Below are 25,043 nucleotides of genomic sequence, written 5' to 3' on the forward strand. Positions count from 1 at the left end.
TGCAGACATAATTTAATCCTCCTGAACTGCAGTAGTTAGGGAGAAAAAGGACTTGGATGATAAATCTTCATTGGAAGGCAAAAGACACATTTAAGGGGAGTCAAGAGAATCGAATTTAGTAGAAAGATCTAGAAAAATGAGGACTAAAGGATGTTATTGAATTTTGCAGAATGGTGTCTTGTTAACCTTCAAGAGAGGTGTTAGAGTAAAACAGCAGGATATAGGGTGAATGCTAAGAATTAAGAATGGAGTGAAGAGGAGAGAAACAGAAGCAGCTGGCAGAGACAACATGCTTCAGGATTTTGATATGGAACTGAAACAGAGAACAACGTTGGTAGCTCAAGGGAGGAACAAATCAGAACCAAGACCTTTTCAGGATGGGTGAGATCAATGTAGGACTGAATCCTGGGAGAAAGGCCAATAGACAGGGAGAGAGGAAACATGAAGTTGAGGACCAGGGCAATGGAAAGGAAGATAAAACCATTCAACTAAAAATGAGGGGGACTTCCCTGGTGGTCCATTGGTTAAGACTCTGTGCTTCCACTGCAGGGGCCACGGGTTCAATCCCTGACGGGAGAACTAATATCCTGCAGGCCATGCAGCGTGGCCATTTAAAAAAAAAAAAAAAAACGAGGGACAAAAGAAATGTGTACGGAAAGGGGATCAGGGGAGACCCACATGGAGCTTAGCCAAGGGGTTCCATGGGAAGGATTTTAAATGTGAAGGGAAGGAATGAAGGGCAAAAAATGAACACATCAAGGGCATGTATTATATTCCAGGAACTATACTGAATCCTTCATAGTTGGCATTTCATTTAATACACCTAACATCCTATGATATAAGTATGTTCCTCTTTGTGAAAGAGGAAACTGAGAGTCATAGATACTAAGTAAAATGACATGGTGGACCCAGGATTAAAACACAAACCTTCCTTATCTTTGTGACTTGAACACCTGATAAAACAGAAAAAGGAAAAGAGATGTTACTGGGGGAAGAAATTTTGTCCACATTACCATTTTAGCCACTGCGAAATTAATCACAATATCCAATGTGATTATGTGATAATTCCTGCCAGGATAACGCCTACCAATTCCACCAACTTGGTCTTATCTCACGTCTTGTTTTTTAAGAGATAACTACAAAAGGAGCAGATGTCACATTTAAAATTTGATACATGATTTGTGCAAAGAAGAGATAAAAAACTAATTTATATTCCATGTATCATAGTGAAAAACACCCAATAAAATTTCCAACTGATTCAGCCTTCTAAACATGAAAACCAAGACTATTCTCCAAGTCTTAACTGAGTTCTTGATATTCTACCTGGCAACCAAGACAAAATAATAAAGACCGCACATGGACCCAAGAAAAGACATTCTTGCCCAGCGGTCACCAACCTTGTGTCCCACACCATCAAGAAATTCACAAACGGCTGTTTGTAAGCCAGTTTTAATATTCCCTAAATCTGTTGAAAAATGGGAATCTGCTCTCAATAAGGCTGCTCAAGTTCTATGAAATGCCAAGCACATTTGCCTTTCACCAGAATCATATCAACTCAGTGTGGTAAATGCAGTGCTTATTAAAGCCTTGGATTAACTACTAATGTCAGTATCAGAAATTCTAGGTCATGTCTGGTGGGCTAGACCTTCTTACTAGATGAATACAATGCAGTGCCAGGACTAAAAGATTTCGAGTTTGTAACTGACCTTAGATACAAGCAGCAAGTGAAACAACGGGTTTCACTGGAAAGCTCTTCAAGAATCTGAAAGTTTTCTTTACTATCTGTTAGTATTTCAATTGTGACTGTGATGTCATAACATCACCATAAAACATTTTCTGCAATGTGCTCTCCCGAACATTAGTTCCATGAGACTTTCATGAATGTTATACAAATATAGGATTCTGTGGATCAGGTAAGTTTAGCAAACGTTGGTTTAAACAAATTTCAAGAGCATCCCAAAGTGCAGGACAACTGAGTCTTTAATATGTTACTGTGAACTATAAACCCCCCAAGGAGGGGTACTGATATACGGCATTTTCAGAATGTATTTGACCAAAGGTTTTCTCTTTTGTAGGGTATGTGAAGGGGCATTTTGCGGTTCCCCAAAATATACTTTAGGAGCACTGAAATGGGCAATTGATAATTACATGTCACTGAGAAAACCTGGATCAGAAACAGAGAATGAGTGGGCATGGGTAAATCAGTTTGATCGCTTCTCACGACTTCATCATTACTGTTTATTTTTTCTTAACAAATTTCCAGTTCTACACAAACACCCTTACACACTATAGAAAGAGTATTTTAAATCAGGAGGAGCAGAAGCCATTCTCAATCTAACCCATGTTCTGTTGGGTCTTGCCCTCCCCAACTACTGGGGAGCCCACAGTTCCTTATAGAGCTGCCTCCAATTACTTCTAGGAGCCCTCGACGTGTGCCTAGAGGCTCCCGAATAATTCCTGTTAGCCTCCACGCAGTACCTACCGTGTATCCCTCAAGAGAGACCTGCACTTCCGTGTAGAGGTCCCTCCTTGGTGTCCCCAGGAGTCATAAAGGAGCTGCTTCCCACCGATGAACCACCAGGCCCCTCCAACACCACCACCAGGTACCACCACGTCCAGAATCACGAGACCAGTGCCACCAAGTACCTACCTGCACACACTGTCCTTGAGATGCCATATGTCTCCAAAATGCCATAGCTACTCTCTCTCCCTTTCTGTTACATTTTGTCACATAGGACATCAAAGTGATGTTTCTTTGCATCCTTCCCTATGTTCCAATACAAACACAGCTTTCAGCTTTCACTGTCAGAGGGCAGTTCTCTCCATGGATCTCCTCCATTTCTATACAACCTTCCAGCAGAGGCCCTGAATGCCTTTTTGGGGGATGAATTTTTCAAAGATGTTTGTAGAGGGAACTGATTTCTAAAATATAGTGCCCCCTCCCTCCCAAGCAGAGGGCAGCCTGAGATACCACCACCCTTTGGAGGGTACATACGACTACTGCCCATTGTAAGAGATACGGGTTCTCTGAGCTCAGGGTTCCTTTCTTGTAATGGAAACCACTGCATGCCTGGGTCCACCTAGTCCTGCTTATGTTGCCCTGGGGAAACTGGGGCTCAGGGACCTGACACAAATGCTGACGCCCTGCGGGTACTGCTTTGCAGTGAATAATAAACCGTCTTTTGTCTCTGACACAGGTATGGTGTCATCCGCCAGCATCCATGAAACTGGCAGGCTACCTTGTTAGTTTGCAAGTAAGGAAAAAAGATCTCAGACCCTTCACAGATCTTGACATTTATATTTAGAAACCTGTTGTCTGGAATTAAGATCTAAACAAGATTATGGAACTCAACTAGAAAAAAATCCAAGACTGAGACTTTGACATTGAACCAAGTTTGTCTTTAGGCTGAATCGTCCCCAAGCCCGCCAAAGTCATAAGTTTCCTATGATTTAAAAACAAAAAAGAAAAAAGAAAAACAAGAAAAACACAACAAAAGGCTGAAACTTTCTGCATTCTTGTGCCAGGCACTGATTCTTTCATTTAACGCTCGTGACAACCATGGGAGGGAGTTTCCATCATTACAACCCAGGCAGGCTGATGCCATAGGTGATGCCACCACCACCCCACATGGACTGAACCCCAGAGTACACATCACTTAGGACCGAGCAGATTTGGTCTTCATGTGTTATTGCTCTCACTCACTTAATTGTACTATCCCTCACCATTCACACCTGTAAAGGGGAACTTGTTTGTGAAATGCTACCACTTGCTACAAAACTCCTTCCAGGGAGGAGTGAGGTTCTTCCTGGTCCAAACGTCTTCAGGTCACACAACTCAGAGACCTCCACCCATGGAAGTGTCGTTAGCTCTGTATAAAAGCAGCAGAGTTGCAGTCACTAAGCTCCATCTCATGTAAACTATTATATACAGAATGGATAAACAACCAGGTCCTACTGTACGGCACAGGGAACTATATTCAATATCCTGTGGTAAACCATAATGGCAAAGAATATGAAAAAGAATGGATATATATGTATAACCGCGTCACTTTGCTATACAGCAAAGTGTATTTGTGTATTTGCTATACACAATATTGTAAATTAACTATACATACTCCAATCAAATAGATTAAAAAAAAACCAAAGCTCCATCTCAGGTGTCTATTTTTTGTTGTTGTTCCATTTTCAGTTAAGCTATGGAAATCAAAAGGGCAGAAAACACTTTTCATGGATGCCTGAATGACATTAGGTTCTTAGAGTACTCAGAGCCCTTAGAGAAAGGTGCTGATTAAGTATCAGCTTCACTCTGTTATGTGAATTGCCATCAGGATGGCCACCTATCTTTTGTTAAAAAACTTTGGGCCAATTTATGATGAATGGTGAAACATTTCTGCCCTCATCTTATTTGCTATAACCACTCTTTCTATTTCCTCTTCCCTCAGGTACATTAGTGCTCACTTATACACACAACCTTGCTGTTAATAAAAAAGAATTATGTCCAAGTAAGATTTTATTCCTTCCATCAGATGTTTACTTAAGGAGGCTTTATTGCATAAAGTACTACCCTTACTGGGCGCACAAGCAGACTTATCTTTTTAAACTCATTTCCCATCTTTCCATACTTTAAATCTTAGTCTGTCATGGGGATTTCATTTAGTGCAGGAATTGTGACTTAGCGTACTGTTTGTTTCATATATAGGATCTTGAAGAAAGGAGAAGTGTTAGACTATCACCGTTAGATGCCTAGAAACTGGCACAGCTGCTTCTCAAGAGGCAGAGAAAGAATGGTTTATTTAAAGATTATCTTTGGTACAAAAGGGCCTGTACGAATTGGACATTTCCTAACTGGTACAAATGTGGAAAACAAAGAGGTGACACATATTAAAATCCATAAAGAGGGCTTCCTTGGTGGCGCAGTGGTTGAGAGTCCGCCTGCCGATGCAGGGGACACGGGTTCGTGCCCCGGTCTGGGAAGATCCCACATGCCGCGGAGCGGCTGGGCCCGTGAGCCATGGCCGCTGAGCCTGCGCGTCGGGAGCCTGTGCTCCGCAATGGGAGAGGCCACAACAGTGAGAGGCCCGCGTACCGCAAAAAAAAAAAAAATCCATAAAGAAAAGTTATGTTCTTTTCCCCAGCAAATCCCAGTAACATTATTCGCAGATGTTCATTCTAGGAAAATAATTCGAAGTCAGGAAAATAAAACCTATCTGAACAGAGAAGCCCACTGAAAAACCAGACTTAAGAGCACAAAATCAGAGCCATACTAAGTGTGTCACAAAAGACACATGCAGCCCCCTCCCTACCAAGAGACTTCTGGATAAACATCGTTAGGAAACACAAGAAAGGAAACAACACTGCTGTCAGGATGGTAGGAGAACAGGATATAATTCTGGTCTTAATTCTCTATCACTACAAAACTGCTTTAGCAGCAAAATTTATTATAAAAAAGGAAATATCTTACCTGAAATTCTTCTTTCTACCTTTCTAAGTTATATTCATTTAAAACACCCAAGTTAAGTTCCACTTTTACCACACACCTTTGATCTTTACTTCTTTGAAACCACATCAACTTCCAAACCAGTAGCTCTCAACTAGGAGTAATTTTGACCCCCCTCCCCTGGCAACATTTGGCAATATCCGGAGACAGTTTTGGTTGTCACGACACAGGGCATGCTACTATATAGAAGCTGGGGATGGTGCTCTACATCCTACAATACATAGGACAGCTACAGCCTGCCACAACCAGGAATGATCCAAAATGTCAAGAGTGCCAAGGTTGATAAACCCTGTATTAAACCATACAATTATGTAACGTTTTTAAATATTCTGCAAAATAAGTAAACGAGAATGAGCAAAAGATCCGAAAAGACACTTAAACAAAGAAGATGCATGCAAGACAAATAAGCATATGAAAGGACGCTTAGCATCATTAGTCATCAGGGAAATGCAAACTAAACCACAATGAAATACCACTTCATAACCACTAGAATGGCTATGATCAAAAAGACAGATAATGACCAAGTGCTGTCAAGGATATGGAGAAACCGGAACTCTCCTACACAACTGGAAGAAGTATGTAAAACGGTCTAGTCATTTGGGGAAAATAGTTTGTCAGTTTCTTAAAACAACAGACACACAATTCCTATATAACTCAGCAATTCCACTTCTGGTTATTTACCCAAGAGAAATAAAAGCATGTCTACACAAAGACTTCTATGCACATATACACAGCAACTTCATAATAATCACTAGAAACAATCCACATGTCCAATACCTGGTGAACAGATAAACAAAAGATGGTACATCCCTACAATGGAATACTACTAAGCAATGAAAGGGAAAAAGCCACTTATGTGTGAAACAGCATAGTTGAATATCAAGTGTTTAACATATAAGCTTAAGTGTTTCACAAAAATTAGAACAACTACCTCAAATGTCAAAGAGCTATAGTAAGAAAGTTAAGTGGAGAAATACTATTGTGATCTGAAGAAAGACACACTTAGTGCACACCTGGACATTCTTCAGGAGCCCAGAACCCACAGGGATTAATGCTCATTCCCATGAAACTGATATGGTGTTCAGGGCATGTTTGAAAAACGAATTGTTCTTAGAAATTCACATTCTTTCTGTCTTGCTCTAAATTACCAGCCATCCACAACTCCATATAATAGTATTCAAGTAATCATTAATACACAGTTGTTTAGGAATGAATTTACTTTCTGAAGAAAATTAAACAAAACATAAAGGAGGAAAAATAATTAAGTTAAAAAGTATGCAAATTTTTATTTAATCTGCCACAGCCATAGAAAGGCATAGCAAGTATAATTATTTGGACCATTAGATTATATTTTAGGTTGTAAAATTAACTGTAACAGAGAAAATATTAGATGTTAACCACACTGATTTGCTTCCTGGGAACAAAGGAAGACTACATTTCCCAGTATCCCTTGCAGTGAGGGTGGGGTCCATCTGTCAGTGTCTTGGCCAATGGAACGTAGCGGGAAGAGATATAAGCTACTTCTAAACCGGAAATCAAAACCCTGCATGTTTGCTACCCTTACTGGGAATGCGGATGGGTAAAGACTGGGAAAGGACACAAAATTTTCTTCTACGTCCTGTTTCTTGATCTGGGTGCTGGTTACAAGAGTGTGACCAGTTGTAAAAATGCACTGAGCTGCACACTCATGATTATGCCTGTCTCTGTTATACTTCAGTAATAAGTTTACTGAGCATGATTTTACCTCCCTATTCCTCTTCGGTTTTTTTGTTTTGTCTGCACCGGGTCTTAGCTGTGGCAGGTGGGATCTTCGCTGCGGCATGTGGGATCTTTTGTTGCAGTGAGTTTGCGGCACACAGGCTCTCTAGTTGAGGCACGCAAGCTCAGTAGTTGTGGTGCGCGGGCTTAGTTGCCCGACCAGGGATCAAACACGCATCCTCTGCATTGGAAGGCGGATTCTTTGCCACTGGACAACCAGGGAAGTGCCCCCTGTTCCTCCTCTATGGCCACTTCTATTCCTACTTCTATGACCACATGTTCTGATGGCAGACTTGGGAGATAGAAGCAGTCCCTATAGAATGCCACGAATGGGGTTGGTTTGTTACTGCAGCATAGCCTAATAGGCTAACGTCATCCACTACACAATAGTTTGCCTCAATAGAGGGTATGATACCAAGGAAATACAAATAGTACTTGTACTAGTATCCTTCGAGATCCAACTATCAAAGTTTTAAGACAGTATTTTTTAAATTATGGTGCATGAACCATTATATCAGAAGCACCTGGGATGCTTGATTAAAATACAGATATTCCACACCAGAATTTCCAGGAAGGATAAATGGGAAACTGAATTTTTTAAATGAGTTCCCTAGGTGATTCTTATGCATATAAGAATTTGAGAACTATTATTATAGCGTGATGACAAAAGTCACAATAGCTGTTAAATACTAAACTCTTATTTTAATACCCGTAGGTGAGGGTATTAACACAAAGGTTTACCCTTTGTCTCAGTGGATTAAGCATGGGAGTCTGCTCCTCATTAGAGAATCATAGAGAAAAGCTCTCGACTGAGCACAGGAGAGCTAGATTCTAATTGTAGTTCTACTGTAATTCAATGTACGACCCAAGGAGAGTCATCCAAATTATTGTGGTTCCTCATCTGCAAAACCTGAAGAGTTGGCCTAGAATCTATGGTTTCAAAACAAAAATGTAAAACTAGTAAAAACTGGTTTAGTAAAAACTAAAAACTCATCATAAAGCAAATCTTATGTGTAAGGCAGTACCTAGAAAACAAAGGGATGGCTGTTCTGGTTGGAAGGAGAGAGGGAGATACACTGACCCACCCAGGCCTCCAACTGCCCCAGCCCCTGGGGTGCCTCATAGAACTCACAGAACCATCCACCCTAGAGCAGAGTTTAAAAACTGATCTAGTTCATCTCTTAGATTCCTTATACATTCTTGAAATTTTGACAGTCATGATTATCATCTGCAAAAGCCTTTAATTAAAGTCAATTCTACCATTTTGTTATTTTTAGAGCTGACTTATTTCCTCTACTCCCATTTGGGGAAGAGGGTGGGTTATGCTAGAACTAGAGAAAAATAAATTCAACCGAAATCTATTAACCCTGATTATGGCCTCTATGAACTAGCACAACTAAATCCTCAGACAATTTTGCATTCTTTGGCTAGAAAGATCTCTACTCTTCTTTGAGTACAGTTCACCCCGATTTTGCATGGCAGTTCAGAGATGACAGCCTCTCCTGTCCATCACTCAGGGCCTGTGTGGAAAGTCCGATAACCAGTCTGCAGGTCTCTGCACTGATATTCTGCTATTACAGTCAGGGAGTTTCAGTACTGCAACCATTTTTGAAAGTCACTGTAAATCTTTTCACAAATTTCTTTGAACCAAATATCATTGCACATTAACAGGATGTTAATCTTAATTGCCTTTCCTAAAGAGTTCATCTCATAGATTTATAAGTTCTTGTCTTGACCTCATTAGTTCCCATTCTTTTGAGATATTTTTAAAAAATCAAGGATGTTCATGAACACTTATGACTAAAATCCTTTGTTAGAGAGTTTATTTCTCAGGTCCAATCAGACAAGGACCAAAATGAAGAGGTACCTTGGTTTCTCCTGACACTTTTATATTGACTAAACACACAATACAGTGTAAAGTTAAATATAATCCTACTAAAATTTGTCATGTGATTCACTATTATTTGATATCTCCATAGGAAAAAAAATCAATAAATTAGTTTAAGTGGCAAGATACGCTTTGGGTCAGCAAACATTTTCTGTAGAAGTCCAGAGAGTAAATATTTCTCTTTGCAGACCAGCTACTCAATTCTTTCACTGTGGTGTGAAAGCAACCAGATAACATGTAAATGAATGGGCATGACTGAGTTCCACTGAAACTTTTTTACAAAAACAGGTGGAGGGCTGGATTTGGCCAGTAGGCCCTGGTCTGCTGACCCCTGACTTAGAAAGAAATTTTTATGTGGGAGGAAAAAGACGTAACCAAAATATTACTTCCTGAGACGAGCTAAAGATTATCCAGTTTGCCAGTTAAGAATATCAAGCTTATTATCTCAAGAACCTATGGGGTAGGACATTAGAAACGTTATTTCCTGTTTTTATACTTTTCCTTAAAGAAAGGAACTCATTTAAAAAGCAAAGGAAAGGGGGCTTCCCTGGTGGCGCAGTGGTTGAGAGTCCGCCTGCCGATGCAGGGGACGTGGGTTCGTGCCCCGGTTCGGGAGGATCCCACATGCCGCAGGGCGGCTGGGCCCGTGAGCCATGGCCGCTGAGCCTGCGCGTCCGGAGCCTGTGCTCCGCAACGGGAGAGGCCACAACAGTGAGACGCCCGCGTACCGCAAAAAAAAAAAAAAAAACCAAAGTAAAGTTTCTTCTCTATTACCCACTATTACTGACTGGCTTGGGTTGAAGACCAGCAAGAGGTATTCCCGATCTACTTTTCTAACTTTCTTTTTACATTTCCCTTTCTTTTGAGAAATCTCAAAGCAGCCCTGCAGAAGTTTACTTTACAGAGACAATGACAAATTACACCTGGCAAAGAAGTTAGCCCCAAAATAAAGAATCGGTGGCAGAACCAGGGATGAAATAAAGACATCAACTCCACCACCCACAATTTTTAACTTTTTTTTTTTTTTTTTTTTTTTTTGCGGTACGCGGGCCTCTCACTGTTGCGGCCTCTCCCGTTGCGGAGTGCAGGCTCCAGATGCGCAGGCTCAGCGGCCATGGCTCACGGGCCCAGCCGCTCCGCGGCATGTGGGATCTTCCCGGACCCGGGCACGAACCCACGTCCCCTGCATCGGCAGGCGGACTCTCAACCACTGCGCCATCAGGGAAGCCCCACAATTTTAAAAATACTGTCCACTGACCTTTTTTTCGTTGTGTGTGAAACACTTATACATTCAGCTTCAAGACAAGTCCCCTGATCCCCCCTAGACACATATATTTCACATGTCAGAGAATGCCACTTGCACCCATTTCACAAAGAATTTCTGCACACCCCAGAAAGGGGTAATGAAGACTTTCAATCTAGGGCAGAGCAGAGGCCTTGCTTAGACACAGGGAGGAAAGGCAGCACTCCCAGGTTGTAAGGTTTGATTCCAAGTCAGAAAAACAAACGCTCGCATTTATTATAACACACATAAAAGGAGCAGAGCTAGAGGCTGGGAGTAACCCTCAGGGCTTAGGTTAAGAATCTGATGTTATTTGGGTTCTGGGGCCCAATTTCACAGTGTAGGGAAGGGAGTGTCCCCACACCAACGAGCAATTCTGAAACCAGCTGGGTGTCCTACAACTCGGTACTGACACCATCTACCCAGAGACAGCATCAGATTCCACAGGTTAAGGGCTCAGTCCCACAAGACTGCCCTCCACCCGCCACCACAGGACTGGCACCCTCTTCAGAGGCCAGTTGCAAGCCCAGGCTGTTATCTGTGCTTCCAACCAATGGGCTATAAATTAGAGATTCCTATCAGCCCCTCCTTGGGTTCAATCCATTTGCTAGAGCGGCTCCTAGAACTGAGAAACATTTTACTTACTAGACCACTGGTTGATTATAAAAGGATGTAAGTCAGCAGCAGGCAGATGGAAGAGGTGCAGAGGGCAGGTACGCGGAGAGGGTGTCCACCTTCCATGCCCGCTGCAGGAGCCACTCTCCTAGCACCTCCGCGTGTTCACCAACCTGGAAGCTCTTGGAACCCCGTCCTTTTGGGTTTTCAAGGAGGCTTCACCCACAAGCATGACTGATTAACTCATTGGCCACTGGTGACTGATTCGCCCTTGAGCCCCACTCCCCTCCCCGGAAATCAGGGGGTGGGACTGAAAGTTCCAACCCCCTAATCAAGGTTGGTTCCCCTGGCAACCATCCCCCCTCCTTAGGAGCTTTCCAAAAGTCACCTCATTAACACAAACCCAGTTGTGGTGGAAAGGGCTTGTTTTGAATAACAAGACACCCATTTCACCTTTATGGCTCTGAAGGGATTTCAGGAACTGAGGACAAGAGATCAAATATTATAACAAAAGACGCTCTCGTTGCTCCTATCCTCAGGAAATTCCAAGGCTTTAAGAAGCTGTGAGCCAGGAGTCCTGTATAAAGACCAAATATATGAGAAATACGTTTTGGTCATCTGAGTGACCAAATATATATTTCTTATAAATCACAATATCTCAGATGTTTTCTACTAAGAAGATGGTTAACAGTGAAATGAATGTGACTACCAGATACAAAGACGAGCAGAGATTTCAGAAATGAGGTAGCATGTGGCACAGTATTTGTGAGCCCAGGACGCTCAGTGTGTTCCCAGTTAGGGTCCTGGAACATAGTAAGATGTCTAGTGTTAAAGACGGGTGGATGACGGTGGTAGATTTCATATTCCAGACATGGTCACAGCAATATAGATTCCACCTCACACACACTTCTTACACTTTGACATTGGCTCCCTTCCACCGAGAGGTGAGGCTTCTAGCCACTCTGTTTGAACCTGGGCCTCTCTTTGTGGCTGCCTTGACAAACGGAATACAGTAGAAGTGACACTGCATGGCTTCCAAAGCTACTCAGAAGAGGTGCGACAGACAGCTTCATTCCCACCCGCTTGGGACACACAAATTGGATGACTGGATGCCTGAAGCTGCCATGCTGGAGAGACCCTGCTGCTCCGCCCCGCCCCGCCCCCCCCATTAAATCTTCTGTGTCCTCATACCAGACATCCTGGAAAAGAAATGCTCTGCCCCATTGGAATTCCTGACCCACAGAATCTATGAACATGATAAATGGTCGTATTGCACCACTAAGATCTGAAGTCATTGGCTACACAGCCACAGTAACAAGCAGTTGGATATAAAAACTGTATTCAAGCCAAGGGTCAGTAAACGTTCTTTAAAGGGCTAGACAGTAAATGTCTGAGACTTTACAGGCCACGTGGTCCCGGTTATAACTTCTCAACTCGGCCTGGGTGCCAAGAAAGCACCCAGGCAAGATGTAAATGAATGGGTGTGAGTGTATTCCAATAAAACATTATTTACAAAATCACGTGGTGGGTGGGGATGGTGGGGGGAGGGCAGATCTGATCCACGGGATATAGTTTGCTGACCCCTATTCCAGGCAAAGGAAGAAACCTGATGTTAGGCCCAGAGGCAGCAATGTGGCTGTTTATTCTAGAGATAACATAACCTACTGTGGAGGCCAAAGAAGGTACTCAGAGAGCAGGACGGCTTGGTACCGTGGCATATGGCCCGTGGATCCAGATGACTTCTGGGCAAGCCTCTTAACCGCTCTGGGCCTCAGTTTCCTCATCTCATCTTGAAGTGGGGAGACTAATATTGTATCTACCTCTTAGGTCGCTGTGATGGTTAGCTGACATGTACAGGCCTTGGAGGCCTGGCACAGAAGAAGTACTATTTAAACACCTGCTGCTATTTCTACAGTAGTTAACTAGGGGAGAAACTACAGAAAGAGAGAGAAGGAGACAAATGTGAGAAATAAGGCAGAAGAAGGGACCCTGCGATGAGCTGGACAAGGGGCAGGAAGGAGCCGAGGTGTGTCTGGGAGACCCTTAGCACTAGAAAGAGGCTAACACAGCCAAGTGGGACGGGAAGATGGCGGGATCGGAGACAGGCGGGGGCTGCCTTTTAGGTTTCATTTAACAACTGTCTTAGAAGTTTGTTCCTGATTAGAAATGCAATTCATGAAAACCTTGCATCATAAAGCAAACATAACTACGCTGAGAAAAATCTCATGCAGTCTCACTACTCAGAAGTAACCAACTCTATTTTCCTGAACCATACAAAACTGCCATTTTTTCAGGTCGAAAAAGGTTGACTCTCAGCCATTTTATGTTGTTAGATTTCCCTTCTGACAGTTTACACACACACACACATATACACATAAATATATTGAGAGGGAAAATAATATTTTACCTGTAATTGTTAATTTACGCCTAATAACAAATTAAATAATATTTTACAATAATTACCATATGTAAAGGAATGATAGAAATAGAAATACAGGGGACTTCGCAGGCAGTCCAGTGGTTAAGACTCCGTGCTTCCACTGCACGGGGCACGGGTTTGATCCCTGGTCCGGGAACTAGAATCCCACCTGCCGCGCAGTGTGGCCAAAAAAAATAAATACATATAACAAAATTATGTGTCACAGATTCGTATATTTATCATTTTTTTTTACTTACACATTATCTCTTGAGTATTTTCTCATGAAATTAATGTTGCTTTCATAAGAAAGCCTTTTAAAGGATGCTTACCATTCCACCTACTCATTACTGCCCGAGATGTGCATTGCCGTATACATCCCAATGGCATCCAAGTAAAGACGCAGCGATCAGTTCACGAGAAACATCGAGAGTTTAGGAGGAACATCTACTCTGACATGATGCTCTACTTAAAAGGTGACAGAAGAATTCTGTGACATTTGTGCTACAGAGCCCTGTTTTTCCAAAAGGACTGTTTGCCCTGAGGTCTTGTTTGACGCTTTGCTTGGATTTCTTACAAACGAACAATAAATTTTGTATCGTGTCTTTAGCCATGATTCATCGGTAAGTAGTTAAGCTGATCTACAACCGGGTATAAATCATAACAAATAAAAAAATATGTATAAATCGAGTTCCTTTGACAAACTAAGTTCCAACTTTTCCCTACTCTGGAACTCAGGATCTCGTAAAGCGAAGTGACACAAGATTTTAAAACGAAAATTTTATGTTTACTCGATGGCAAGAGAATATCTTACTGCATTCAGCGTGAACTTCTTAGGCAAGCTTACTTGGCTATTTTAAAGGCCAATAATGACGAGTAAGCTACATCAAAAATGCAAGTCACCAAGAAAAAAATACACGCAGAGAAAAACTTCAACCACTCATACTGCTAAAGGGCTTTTATTTTTAATTAACTTCTAACTTGATGATAAAGAACTTAATAAATCATTAAGTTCATATAACATGACAACATAGGAAAATTGAAATGTATCATAATGTTCCCTTAAATTTCAACATGCCAAAATAAAATAGCTACAGATTCTCAATAAATATTTCTAACTTCAATTTTGACTCAATTGAAAAGAGACGTGGCCCAAGGTAAGTCAAATAAATGTACCAAGAGAAATGTACTCTTCAATATGTACCTGAGTAAGACAGATAATAGAGGAAACAAATAACTGAGGACCGACACTTAAGTCATTCCCAGTTTCCTAAATAAGATGAGAAGTCACCTTCGAATATGGGTAAGTCATACATTTTTATCCTTTCTCATTTTACAGAGAATGTAAAGCATCCTAAGATTGCAGCTAAAAAGCAATACGTGAAAGCTTCTCTAAATATGTAAAGCCCACACTCTGAAAACTGAGATGCAAGCCATTTTTCAAGGTATTCACTAGGTCAATATTCATCCAACAAGAAATTCAACTGAAAAATATCTTTCAGACGAAAATGATTAAATGCCCATCTGTCATTTGGAACTTACAGCAAACTCGAGCCACTCACGTAAAGCACTCTCAGGAGGTCAGTGCCTCTTTTGAGGAAAGTATGTCCCAGCTTCTTTATGACAATATTTTCCATAAATTCTAGATGCTTTCCACCCATCCTTCAACCTTTACGTGTGAAGAGACGAATTTAATCTGGTAAAATGCATTTATATCTTATTTTTAAGGCCAGCAATGAGAAGTGTTTCCAAAAGTACGGCCTTATTCTTGTTTTCAAAAGCATGAAGGAGAAGAGAATTGACTTTTATTAAGCCTTTGCAATATGCCAGGTACTTCATCCTAAAGGGGACCATATCAGGACAGAATGGAGACTTGGGGGTGGATTCCATTCTGGAAATGAGATTGGCCAACACAAGCCAGAGCTCTAGAACCCGAGAAGTCTGAGCAAGCTATCAAAACTGAGGCTCAGAAACACAGGAACGAAGAAACGCAGCTGCAACCATGTCTGTACTGGGGTTGCCCGGAAGAAGGTAGCAAAGGAGGCTTGATCCAGAGCCTCAGTCCTGTCGTCCTTCGGGCCTCAGGTCACAATTTACAATAGGAGGAACCAAGGATCCTTATGCCTTCTTCGGAGAAACCAGCCAAACAACCAAATACACAAAGCAAGGCACCAAAAAATGTCATTGGGCTTTCTAACAAACTGTGAAGAGAATTTAAAAATCCAATGAAATAGCATTAGAATTCCTTTAGACCTGGCTGAGGTGCAAGATTTCATCCTGAAAATGAGGAAAAGACGAAAGCAACTAGCAATGACTAAAGAATTAGTTCACTTTAAGGACAACCATAAGGTGGTTATGAATTTTTGACTCACTAACCTGAGCTCCCCTGAGTTATGAAACCTGTCCCCTTAGAAAGTGGAATCGTTAAGAAATTGATCTGGCTTCAGGTTACAGTGACTTAAACAAGACACAAAGGTATTTTTCTCTCACATGAAAGTCTAGCCTGTATATCACCCAGGCTCCGTGAAGTTGCTGGGAGTGTCCTGGCATCCCGAGTGCCAGGCAGCCCAGCCTCTTTCCATCGTGATGCTCTGCCATCCCCACGGTGCTGGCCTTGACCACACCAAGACGGTGCCCCCACTAGGTCTACATTCCATTCCAAGGGAAAGAGGACAAAAATTAGTCTAATGGCTGCCTGGTTATGGGGAAATGTGCCCGCTAAAGAAATTGAAGAATTTTTAAATTATAGAACAGGGGTCAACAAACTACAGCTCACAGACCAAAGTCAGCCCACTGACTGCTCATGGCCAAGGAGATAAGAATGGTCTTTACATTTTTTTTAAAGTTGTTTTAAAAATAAACAAAAGAGAAATAATGAGACAGAGACTGTTTGTGGCTCTCAAAGCTTAAAATATTAACTATCTGGTCTCTTACAAAAAAAGTTTGCCAATGTCTGTTATAGAGGAAGGAACAATGGATACGGGGAGGAACTGGAAGTTTCTGCCTCAGCAGTTAATGTCTTTTCAACGATGAGAATACTTATAATTAAGTAAACAATTGAAATCACACAAGTTCATAGAATTAGTATCTTTTAGTAAATTCTATGAACAATCTACGTTTGTTATTTAAGTGATTTAAGAAACATTAGTCTTGCCACTTTTAAGCTGGAAGGAATAAGAAAATTGTGTTTGTAAACACAATTAGAACGTTTCACAGGCTTGTTTGCTTTGTAAGTTTAATTTACTATATTTATAAGAGTACTTGTTTTTTTTGGCCACACCGCGCATCTTGTGGAATCCTAGTTCCCCGACCAGGGCTCAAACCCGGGCCCGCGGCAGTTGAAAGCACCGAGTTCTAACCACTGGCCCACCAGGGAATTCCTTATATGTATTTTCAAATCCTTAGAAAGCTTTTGATTATTTGCATATCCAGTTGTCCTATCAGTCACTGGAAAACATTTCAAAGGAAAATATAATATGTTAAATGCATAATTGTAGTGTGACATATTTAAGACAATTTAATTAACTACCTTCAAAAATGGGTCTGATCATTTAAATAAGTATCCTTTGTTTGATTTGAGTTAATGAAATACTATTCAAAGAAAACGTGAAGGTGACTGTCCTTATTTTACTAGATTTAGAAACAGAAGGACATGGAAGCAACCTAAGTGTCCATTGACAGATGAATGGATAAAGAAGATGTGGCACATATATACAATGGAATATTACTCAGCCATAAAAAGAAACGAAATTGAGTTACTTGTAGTGAGGTGGATGGGCCTAGAGTCTGTCATACAGAGCGAAGTAAGTCAGAAAGAGAAAAACAAATACCGTATGCTAACACATATATATGGAATCTAAAAAAAAAAAAAATGGTTCTGATGAACCTAGGGGCAGGACAGGAATAAAGATGCAGACGTAGAGAATGGACTTGAGGACACGGGGAGGGGAAAGGGTAAGCTGGGACAAAGTGAGAGAGTGGCATGGACATATATACTCTACCAAATGTAAAATAGATAGCTAGTGGGAAGCAGCCGCATAGCACAGGGAGATCAGCTCGGTGCTATCCCACCCTAGAGGAGTGGGATAGGGAGGGTGGGAGGGAGACGCAAGAGGGAGGGGATATGGGGATATATGTATACATATAGCTGATTCACTTTGTGATACGGCAGAAATTAACACAACATTGTAAAGCAATTATACTCCAATAAAGATGTGTAAAAAAATAGAACAATATGATTTATTCACTGAACTTCAAAACACAAGAACTGGGATTTTTGCAAGTGTAACTCTAATCAACTGAATATGAAATTAAAAGCAAAGTTACTATACATAGTCTTTCCTATATGCAGAGGCTTCCCTTGAACATCAGAGAGCTCAGGGGCTGGTAAAACAGATCTATAAGCCAAGTGGAGCAAAAGGGCGCGGAGGATTTGGCACCTAAAGCAGGGAGGGCAGGAGACATCCCATGTAGAGAAGATGCAGACTGCTTGCCCAATCTTCAGGTCCACCATTTCTGCCAGAGCTCCTCATGGAAAACTCGGGTAGAGCCAGAGGCTCGAGCAACCAGCACTCGTCGTCTTGGTGGATTCAGTCCTGTTAATGAGAACCACAGAACTGCCAGCCAGCCCAAGCCTGTCAGGTTACATGGAGCCGATCTCTTGCAGGTCCTTGCGGAGATGGTAAAATAAATGCCACAGCCGTGAAACAATCACTCACTGAAATCAAACCCTGTTTTATTTTAACAAAAGTACCTTTCAGAGAGATTCTATTTCATTTTGTCACTTTGAAATTATATCTGTGGAATTTTTTTTTAAATGCCTAGTTTTGACATTTGAAAACCCTTATATTTCTGAAAGTCTAACATTTCAGTGTTTGATATTTTAAAATACAACTTACCATTGAATGCTGTCTCTTTAAATTTGGCGAATGTTCAGGCTGTCACTTTCTCTCATACATCTAAATTCAAACTGCAGGTCGTCTGGTTTTATTTAACCCTCTTTGGAGCCTGTGTGTGTTGGTGTGTGTGTACGAGGGGAGGGTTCCCACACTGACACATGGTGACCGCCTGCAGAGCTTCCAGAACATCAGGCTGTGCTCATTCGGAGCACCGCCAAGCTCTTTGTAAATGTGTGTTAAGAAGCTACACTCCCTTGCCTTTTAGGAAAGATGAGGACATCCTTGTCTACCCTTTCTGCCTGGCCAGCCCCTCCAGAAAGCCCTTCTCACAGGTCCATACCCCACACTCCCAATCAGATTATTGGCACATATTTAAATGGGGGTTATTTCAGGCTCCAGCGGTACCAGTCAGTGGAAACCAAAGTCCCTCAAATATGTGGATTTCTCTTTGCCAAATATTCCAATCATTTACAGAGAAACCCGGGGACAGCGTGAAGGCAGGTTCCCAGGGTACCCTTTGCTGCCCTCAGTAGATCACTGCTCACACTTCATGTCACTGGTGACCTCTCAAGACCAATGAGAGTCAGCTCAGGGGCTAACTCTCTCACTGTGCTATATCCCCAGTGCCCAGCAGGGAACCTGGCACCAGGGAGGAGTTCAAGAAACTTCTCCAGGAGGAAGAGAGGAAATTTACAAGGAACATTTACAGAAGGAAGAGAGGAGAGGAGGGAGGGAGGCGGCACTGAGGAACCAGTGGCTTGAAATGTCAGGGCACTCCACCACAGGGGCAAGGACACAGCACTCATGTGGCCTCTAACCAGTTCACACTGGTCTGTGCTAGCCCGTGCCAGCTGGTGGTCATTCAAGCTGGCTTCTGCTGGTTCAAGCTACTTTTGCTGACCTGCACTCTCTCCCCTTCGAACTCAACTAATTTTTCGCCTTCATACTTGCTTCTATCACTTCGCTTACATTTTATCTTATGGTTTTGTGCATTTATTTAGGAACCGTTTTCAATCCTTTCTTGAATAAGGTGGGCCTTAAATACTTTCAATCTTTTCTCGAGTAAGTGGGCCTTCAATACACGGATATGCTCAAAGTCACAGGGCAATAAGTATTCACAAGGCACTACCACAGAAGGAAAACCAAGCACCTGTCACTTAAGTGAACTAACTCTCTGAAAACAAGGCAGCGGCTTTCGTATCTCACAATAGCAACATGTGATACTGAAAAGATTCATCTCGTTTCTTATAAGTGAAATGATCCTAAGAAATGACCAAATGAATATCCCTCTACACTGACTTCTCTCGTCAATTATTAAAAGTTAGGAGCAATGAGGAAATGGAAGAGATTCACCATTGTCAATAACTGAAAAGGACTATTAGTGGGGATTCTTTATCCTTTCTGGAACGAGGACACAACGGATAATCATCTGAAAGTTAGGAACCCTCTTCCCAGAAAAGAACCAATGTGTACAGATAGACACATTTTTGCAAACACTTTCAAGGGACTCACAGACCCACCCACTGCCACCCATCAGGTCCAACCACTACACTGACGCCCATCACACTACAGCAGGGTTTTCAAGTGGTAATCTATAGATTTGGGTCAAGTGAGAAAGTATCCAATATTTCGCAGTGGAAGAAGGAAAATGAGATCTATGCGGTGGATATATAAATAGATGAGGCTGTAAAATGTCTACAGTCCTTGCTTACAGAGGATTTCCGTTTTTCTTCTTATTTTGGTTTCCTAAACTAATTTTCGGCTCTGTAAAATTATTTCTTTTAAAAAGTGAAGATAGTACATGGTATTGGTTTTTCATTTGCTATTTCAAATATCCAACACAGAACTGGCAAAAAAATTAACCTCAAGAAATACACTTTTTAATACATTATTATTCTGTAAAATAAAAAAAAGGCACGGGGATGTCTGCTCTTAGTTTTCTAAAACTCCAGATTAAAAGCCCTATACTACATCATAGATATTTAAGGAAATATTTTATGACTAGAAATAATTTATATGTTCATTCAAGATACATTGGATTGATTCACAAGAGGGCTAAAAGAAAAATACTTTAGCAACTAAACCAATTAAAAAAGTCGAAAGCCTATTAGAGTTTAATTGTGTTGGGTCTTGTGATCCCTAATCTCACAAACAGTTTTTACATTCAATAATTAAAATCAACAAATTAAATCTTACTGAAAGCCAACTTACTTCAGTTAGCTGATTCTAAATAGGCAAACCACCCTACCAGAATGATTCGTAATCGTTGTAGTTCCTCCCAAGTATTTCGTAATTTTGCCAAATATTTCCTAAATAGAAGTTTTCCATAATTTTACTCTTTACATTTTAAATATAGGTATAGTAAATGCAACAGATAATTGTATTTAATTGAGTAGAGTGGCTTAAATGAAATAATTTGTTCAACTGTATTTAAAAATTACTTAGACACATTATTACTTTAATTTACTGTAAACTTTTATTATAGCATGGTAAGGTATAATCTGCCTGTTTTTATATGATTTAAAGGAGGAAATCTGAATTTATGAATTTAAAGGTATTTACCTTTTTAAATATAACTAATAATCAGTTATGCATAAATAATTTTATTTGGCATAAAGGCACTGAAAAGGATACCAAAATGAATAGGATACCAAAGATATAATTTTGATTTTTCTGTTCTAGGATTTCTATTTGGTTATTTTTTTAGAGTTTCCTTCACTCTCCTGAAATCCTTCATCATTTTACACATTACACCCATCTTTTCCTACAAAATTTTAAACACATTGCAGTAAGTGTTATATTTTAAAGTCTTCACCTGCTAATTCTAACACCTGGGTGACATGTGAATCTTCAGCTATTGATTATTTTCCTTCTTGATTATGGGTTACATTTTCTTGCCTCTTACATGTCCAGTAATTTGTAATTATATACTGAAATTATTTATTTATTTATTTATTTATTTATTTATTTATTTATTTAGCCATGCTGCACAGCTTGCAGGATCTCAGTTCCCTGACCAGGGATTGGACCTGGGCCACAGCAGTGAAAGCCCAGAATCCTAACCACTAGGCCACCAGGGAACTCCCGATACTGACATTATTTATGATATGTTCTATACAGTCTGGATTCTGTTATCTTCCTCTGAAGAGCACTGGCTTTTGTTGTAGCAGGCAATTATATGAGTAGAGAATCACTTCAATTCTGTGGATGCCTGGTTTTTCAGTCTTCTTAGGATGCATCTATTTCAGTTTGGTCCTTATTTCAAGGGCACAGTCCTCATTCCTGGGATATAGTCCTTACTCCTAAAGCATGTCTACTCTGGGGTTCCAAAGAAAACCACAAAGTGTTTACCAAACTCTATCACTTCACAGGATTTACACTCCAGTCTTCGTTTTCCCAGCACAGGCAGCTGGTAAAATCTCTCTTCAGGTCTTTAACTACCCAACTACTGCTTTCTGTCATGTTCCTTGGAGTCACACCTGCACATGTAGAGTGTAGGAGTCAACTGGGGATGTGTACGTAGATTTGGGGGTCCCCCATCTCCAAGATTCCTTCTCAATTTCTAGGTGTTTCGGCAGCCCTGAACTCTAACCTCTGAGTCCTCCACTTAATTAGAATGCCACTTTCTGCTTGAGCTCTACCCCTGTGTGCCACATGAGCTGGGAAGCAGGCTCGGCAGAAAAGCCAGTCAAGTGTGAATGTGCTCCTCTTCTTGGAAGGGTCCCATCTCCTGTAGTTTCTGCTTGTTTTGTTGTTCTCCAAACAGCTTTCCAACAATTGTTTATACAGTTTATAATTTTGAATTTATAATTGTCATCAGCAAAATGGTTAGCCAATGATGGTTAGTATAGTACCAGCTACACTGTCAGCCCTGGAACAAGAACCTCGGAGATTGACTTCTGACTAACTGTTGCTGTTTTTTAATTAAAGAGGTTTTTCTAATTCACAGTCTTTGTTAAAATATTGAGAAATTTCTAACTATAGCAAAGAGCTTTGGGACAGGGTTTCCCTGGTGGTGCAGTGGTTAAGAATCCACGTGCCAATGCAGGGGACACAGGTTCGAGCCCTGATCCAGGAAGATCCCACATGACGCTGAGCAAATAAGCCCGTGCACCACAACTACTGAGCCCGCATGCCACAACTACTGAACCTGCGCTCTAGAGCCCGTGCTCCACAACAAGAGAAGCCACCACAATGAGAAGTCCATGCACCACAATGAAGAGTAGCCCCTGCTCGCCGCAACTAGAGAAAGCCCACGTGCAACGAAGACCCAACACAGCCAAAAATAAATAAATAAATAAATATTTTTTAAAAGGGGGGCTTTGGGGCTTAATACTCAGGTTTTAAAACAGAATATTAATGAACAATAGTGAGGCATTTGTTTAATGCCAAAAACAGAAAGTCGGAATTGCCTTCTCTTTGCATATGGCATTATAGGTTTTGGCAGTTTTACAAGGTATATCTCCCATTCATGTAGATCTAGCATCAAAAGAATGGAAACTCTGGGACACTGTTATTTTTCTAGCAAGAAATGATGTTACAATAGAGGTGTTGGGCACAGCCATTTTGCCCTAGGAACTCTGGCCTGCAGTGCTGGGGGCAAGACCTCTCCATGGGGCACCCTGTGAGCAAATGAAACTAGACGAAGCACGAAGGAAAAGAAAAAAGCTTGCGGGATCTTGATTCGCAAGCCCAGGGTCGGGCGGAAGCTACTGCGGTGGGTGCTCTGAGTCTGAACCACTGGACTAACAGAGAACCTCAGACCCCAGGGAATATTCATCAGAGTGAGGTCTCACAGAGTTCCTCATCTCAGCTCACCCAATAGCCTACAAACTCCAGTGTTGGAAGCCTCAGGCCAAACAACCACTAAAACAGGAACACAATCCCACTCATAAAACAAACAAAAAAAAGAGATGACTAAAAAATATGTCACATATGAAGGAGCAAGGTAAAAACCTACAAGACCAAATAAATAAAGAGGAAATAGGCAATCCACCTGGAAAAGAATTCAGAGTAATGATGGTAAAGATGATCCAGAGTCTCGGAAATAGAATGGAAGCATGGATTGAGAAAATACAAGAAATGATTAACAAAGATCTAGAAGAACTAAAAAACAAACAAACAGAGATCAACAACACAATAACGGAAGTGAAAAATACACTAGAAGGAATCAGTAACAGAATAATTGAGGCAGAAGAACGAATAAGTGAGCTGGACGACAACATGGTGGAAATAATTGCCGAGGAGCAGAATAAAGAAAAAAGAATGAAAAGAATTGAAGACAATCTCAGAGACCCCTGGGACAACACTAAATGCACCAACATTCGAATTATAGGGGTCCCAGAAGAAGAAGAGAAAAAGAAAGGGCCTGAGAAAATATTTGAAGAGATTATACCGGAAAACTTCCCTAACATGGGAAAGGAAATAGTCACCCAAGTCCAGGAAGCACAGAGAGTCCCATACAGGATAAACCCTAGGAAAAACACACCAAGACACATATTAATCAAACTAACAAAAATGTAATTCAAAGAAAAAATATTAAAAGCAGCAAGGGGAAAAAAAATAACATACAAAGGAATCCCCACAAGGTTATCAGCTGATTTTTCAATGGAAACTCTGCAGGCCGGAAGGGAATGGCAGGATATACTTAGAGTGATGAAAGAGAAAAACCTACAACCAAGATTACTCTACCCGGCAAGGATCTCATTCAGATTTGATGGAGAAGTCAAAAGCTTTTCAGACAAGCAAAAGCTAAGAGAATTCAGCACCACCAGACCAGCTATACAACAAATGCTAAAGAAACTTCTCTAAGGGGGAAACACAAGACAAGAAAAAAACCCACAAAAACAAACCCAAAACAACTAACAAAATGGTAATAGGAACATACATAGCGATAATAACCTTGAATGTAAATGGATTAAATGTCCCAACAAAAAGACACAGACTGGCTGAATGGATACAAAAGCAACACTCATATATATGCTGTCTACAAGAGACCCACTTCAGACTGAAAGTGAGGGGATGGAAAAAAATATTCCATGCAAATGGAAATCAAAAGAAAGCTGGAGTAGCAATACTTGTATCAGATAAAATAGACTTTAAAATAAAGACTGTTACAAGAGATAAGGAGGGACACTACATAATGATCAAAGGATCAATCCAAGAAGAATATATAATTATAAGTGTTTATGCACCCAACATAGGAGCACCTCAATACATAGGGCAAATGCTAACAACCATGAAAGGAGAAATCGATAGTAACACAATAATAGTAGGGGACATTAACACCCCACTTACACCAATGGACAGATCATCCAAACAGAAGATAAATAAGGAAGCACAAGCTTTAAATGACACAATAGGGCAAATAGATCTAGTTGATATTTATAAAACATTCCATGCAAAAGTGGCAGAATACACTTTCTTCTCAAGTGCGCATGGAACATACTCCAGGATAAATCACATCTTGGGTCACAAATCGAGCCTCGGAAAATTTAAGAAAATTGAAATTGTCTCAAGCATCTTTTCTGACCAGAGCACTATGAGATTGGAAATCAATTACAGGAAAAAAACACTGTAAAAATACATGGAGGCTAAACAGTGCGCTACTAGATAACCAAGAGATCACTGAAGAAATCAAAGAAGAAATTAAAAAATACATAGGAACAAACAACAACGAAAACACGATG

This window comes from Delphinus delphis, chromosome X (assembly GCF_949987515.2).
Source record: "Delphinus delphis chromosome X, mDelDel1.2, whole genome shotgun sequence".
NCBI classification, from domain to species: Eukaryota; Metazoa; Chordata; class Mammalia; order Artiodactyla; family Delphinidae; genus Delphinus; species Delphinus delphis.